The following is a 5,225-nucleotide window of genomic DNA, read 5'->3' as shown; positions in this document are numbered from 1 at the left end:
GAAGCAGAAGAAAAAACACGAGGAGTTCCGCCTATGCTGCGTTCAGGGGCCCGCAGAAAAGTCAGAAATGACATAATAATTTGTTCATATCTGTATAATTCTAGAAAACATCTTAAAATAGAAATTGTCATATCATTTGGTCAAAATGTATTTAATAAGAATGTGTACAAAAATAATAAAAACGTATTTCCATGATACTAACTTTTATTTAAAATCAAGTGTTTTTGTCATACTTTATAAATGCTAATTATAGTAAATTCATCTTCATTACAAAAAATGTAACCTTCAATATTTTTTAAAGAGAATGTTGAGTACACAATTAACTTAAATCGTAGTTTATTATTCTATTATTATACTATTACTCTATTAAAGTTACCAGCTGGCGCTGTTGTCATGGTAACTTTAATGCAAATATATACTTTAATGCAAATATACATGCAAATATCTATATATAGATAAAAACATTTATATTCTTATTTCCGACAGCACGGAAAGGCAGCAGACGTCCATATCGGCGGTGTAATGCCGCCCCCCTGCGGCCAGAGAGGAGAGGTGCAGGAGAAACGACAGGGATTCCCTTCAGGTGGAGTTTCAGTGTCAATAACAACAACCTTAAACCTCACATACTAGAACCTCTCTAAGAATGTTCGACTGTACTTGATCAATGTCAAACTGTACAGAGAGACTGGTAACATGTTGGTGTATGATATGGTCAAGTTAAAGCTTTATTCATTATAAAATGCATTATAAACAGATATTCATCCTGGAAGTCTATTACTTATTTTTCATCTTTTCTGTGTCCACAACTTTTAACCAGTAACACAAATATTGTTTTTACACGTGTTAACTAATATGACAAGTAATAATAATAATAATAATAATAATAATAATAATAATAATAATAGTAATTAAAGCTGTGAGCAGCGATGAACCTCGCTCATTTGCGCCGGTCTGGGGCGCCGGCGGGACGCTGGCCCGCTCGGCCGAGGACGCGAGCACGCCGGTCGGACGTTTCGCGGTTTGTCACGTAACGCTGTATTTATTTCGCCAGTAGGTAGCGCTGTGACTAAGAGTGCAATTAGGCTTGTTGATAAACTCAGGCCGTGACTTGTAACGAGCACGACAAGTTTGGGGCAGATTCGACAAAGTCCAGTTTAGCCACTAGGTGGCGCTTTAACTACGTGAACATATTCATGCATCATGTGTCCCTACCTGAAATGTAGACCACGTCATGTAAATTCAATGTAAAAAACAATGCATGTGCTCCACCGTCCACTCCCTCATTACATATTATTCCTCGTCACTCAGTTTAACCCTGTCCCAGTTCAAGCCGGTTACTTTAAGGCAGGGGTGTCCAAACTTTTTGCAATGAGGGCCAATTGTGATAAAGTCAAGATGCCCGAGGGCCAATAGTTCATTTAGACATTTTTTTAAACCACAAAAGTTACATGAATATAGACTGTTATAAAACAATGTATTTTAACTGTCACAATTACTTTTATTTTTTAAATGACAATGTAACCACATATAATAGAACCAAGTCTGCCTTTCATTCAGTCAGATAACAATGAAAACGCTGTATATAGAATACCTTACATATCTATGAGTTACATAACGTTGCTTAATGAACATTTTAAACAGGAGTTATGAATAATGCAAAGTGGTCTGTTATCATTACACTTACAAACTAATTAATTTTGCCCTTATCTTTTACTAGATCTTTTCAGAAACACAATAGTTTGTCACATCTACAGGTTTTTCACTGTTAATGACATATGTTACCGTTCAACACACTTCACATTTATCTTTTTGTGGTTGCAATTAACCTGTTTTGCACTGAATACCTTTTCAAGATAATATCAATAAAGTGCAACCTGTGACAAATTAAACCAAATAAGATCAAGAATTTGGGCATAAAGAGTTTTACTGAGTCTTAGTTACACTGCATATATTTTCAAAATAACAAAAACGCGCAACCTTTGAAAAACAAAACAAGTGCAGATATGTTTGAGTCATCACGTTTTACTCTGTGTGATGAAATGGGCTTTCCACTACACCTCTTTTTAAAATGGGGTTGCAGGCTTGATACGGCCACTCTGAATAAAGCTCAATGTTGAGCTCTTGTTTTGAAGGGCAACAGCTGGAACGCTGAGAGGTAACACCTGGCAAGTCGCCAAGAATCTCGTCTGTCGCGCATGCGCAGCGTAACCGGTTAACGTCGTAACGTACACGTTTACACGAAAGTCGGCGACAGGCATTTCGCTCTTTATTTATTAATGACTTAGTTTTATGTCCGTGTAGTTTGTAATATGTGAAGTTCTCAAACAAGGTCTTGAAATAAAAGAATCAGCATTCCCCCTCGCGCCCCACCTCGTCTCTGCTCTTGAACCCGGAGCAGAGAGCGACTCTGAGACGGCGTGTCTTCACCACCGTGGGAACGCAGAGGTGTCGGTTTGCTGTTCCCGCGACATATTGGACGCTCTCTGCCGGCTGGTTGGAGCGCGCTCACCTGTCTGTGCGCACCTGTCTGTGCGCATGGGGGCGGAGCTCCGCCGCGATACCGAGAGCCAGGAGAAGTGTGAACGCCAACACGTAGAGACAGAAATGACATGCCGCTGTGTCGATACGATCAATAATATACGACCGTTTAGTTGAATAAAACAACCTGACATTACTTATGTTGTAATCTGGCGCTATAGAGAACATGTCAGTGGGGCGGACCCCCACCCTGTTCTCATGGGAGGGGAAACACTCGTAATTCCCACCGCTCCTGAAAGCGGCGGCCCTCACTGTCAACTTTTCTCCTTTTTTTTGCCGTCGCCATGGCAAATAGGTTTCGAGAAGGGTTCACGCCACGGATGCAGAGCCAGATACATTAGAAAGGAGGAATTACGTCTTTCAAGTTTTTATGATATATTTATTCTGACAGATCTGGCGGGCCACAAATAACACATTATATGACCGATGTCGCGGGCCGTATGAAATCTGACCGCGGGCCGCCATTGGCTCGCGGGCCGGACTTTGGACACCCCTGCTTTAAGGAATGTAGAAGTTGAATCTAATCTAACCTCATCTAATCTTAGGTTAGATTAGACGTCTCCCCCCTCGTCTCTCTGATCGTTATCTGTCTCAGCATCCCGGCCCTCGCTCTGCAGTCTCCTCTCTACCTGTTAATTCTGGACCAGCACCAGGCCGCTGGGTCTGTCTCTGTCTGCCGTTCTTGTACCTTGTGTTAGGGAGAGAGCTGTGTGTGCCCTCTAGGTCATCTGTGCAGTTGTAATTTAAGCCTAATATAACACAATGGAAAAGTTTAACACACACTATTTGTATATGTTGTGGAAGCACACAATTCAAAACATTATATCCACCACAAATATAACAAATTGAGGTCAGAGTTATATCACTGAAAGCCTGAACTCACAAATATCCAAAGTTCTCACGCTGGTGAGTCCAAATCATTGCAGAATGTTTGATGCTTATATTATAATTGCTTATAATTATATACTAGATAACTTGCGTGAAAATATCACAGCAAACAGTGCAGCAACATAAAACAATTATGTGTCCAATCACCTGGACCGTCCCTGTGTATTTAAGCCCTGTTTGTCTCATTCCCCAGTGTTGGTTTGTACTGTTGGCTTGTGCGTTGTTGACCTGTTATTTTGTAATGAATTAAGAAGATACAAGTTTCTGTGGAACGTTGTCAGCTTTCGGGTCCCCTCTCTCTCTGGCTACAACAGTTGTGACAGTCCGGGGTCGTTTGGGGAAAGTTCGGCCTTTGAGCCAATTCGCTGGTCCTTCCGCAAATCTCCTGAAAATCACCTCAGGGTCACCAAGTTGTCGTGTTCAACATTTTCAAGAGAGTAATAAGGACGTCTTGGATAGGTACTTATTATATAAAATGTATTTATGAACTAGGTTGTAATACAGAGTATGGTATCAGCTGAGGTTGCATAGGTTTCCTTGGTCCACAGTCTGCAAGCAGTTCTCTGTCTACACATTCACTTATCTGCCCCAAACTGAAATTGCAGACATGTCAAATACTTTCAGGTGACTTCCCCATTGGTCAAGAATACAAGCAATACATTGGCGCAAAGTTTACATATAGGTGGAGTCGTCTTGGTTGCTTACAGTTGGTGCACCGGCATGTCGACGCCTCTTGGCACGTGATCCCCATCTCCGACATCACTCAAAATAGTCAATAGCGTTGCGTCCGGTTCTTTCTTTCGAGGCCGCCTGTCAAACCATAACACCGCCATGAAAACAAATATGAAGTACATAACAAATACAACCCACCATTACCCTGAATTATCGCCATATTATTCAATATGAAAATAACCTGGAGCAGTGAACACGTATTTTAAGCAGGACCCCTGATATTGCTTTCTTTTTCTTGTAAGTCGTAGCTCTTCTTCTGTCTCCTCATTGGGCCTTTTCCCATTACAAAGAAGCTCTCCAAAGATTTTGTCTTTTTATTCGCTTGTAATCGCTTACGGGATTTAGTTTCAGGGGAAACGTGTCACGTGACCAAGACGAGCGTCTTGACCTGCGCCAAGAGGCACAAGCGGATGTATCCGGTCATTTTTCTAAAGAAAACATCTTTCACACCGTGATAATAAACACAATATGTTTTTCATTCATTCTTTCTGTGCGGCCCGATACCAAAGGACCCATAGACCACATGATCTCAACCTTTTTCCAGTGATGAACCGCCTGTGAAATATATTTCTAAACCATTTTTTAATGGATGCTAATTTTAAATCTTTTGTGTCCCCTGGAGTGGCTCCACGTACCGCAGTTTGAGAACCACTGGTCTAAATCACAGTTGATTTCTGATTATAATTGTTTATGGTTGTTCTTGAGGAATATTACACAAGACAATATTAGACTGTATTGTAAAACATAATAAATACATGAAATGTTCATTTAAATTGCCGAACACCAACAACCCCCAACGGTGCTTTATTGGCTTGTTTTTCAAAAGATATGGACTCCACGTCTATGGCTTTCATATACGGGCTGATGTTTTTCATCCTCATTGGGAAATAGAAACACACACACACGTGAAACACTAACTGACACATACACAGTTAAAGATAACAAAGTTATATCTGACAAGGCGTGGCTTGTATGCATGAGATGGGAGCGTAAAACTCTCTTTGTTCCGTTGCAGTAGAAAACAAGTCCACAGCCTCCACACGGTGGACGGTCTGGGCTCTGAGACC

Source organism: Pseudoliparis swirei, chromosome 3, assembly GCF_029220125.1.
Source record: "Pseudoliparis swirei isolate HS2019 ecotype Mariana Trench chromosome 3, NWPU_hadal_v1, whole genome shotgun sequence".
In the NCBI taxonomy this organism is placed as follows: domain Eukaryota; kingdom Metazoa; phylum Chordata; class Actinopteri; order Perciformes; family Liparidae; genus Pseudoliparis; species Pseudoliparis swirei.
The sequence above is the reverse complement of the archived record's forward strand: the minus strand, read 5'-3'. Positions refer to the sequence as shown.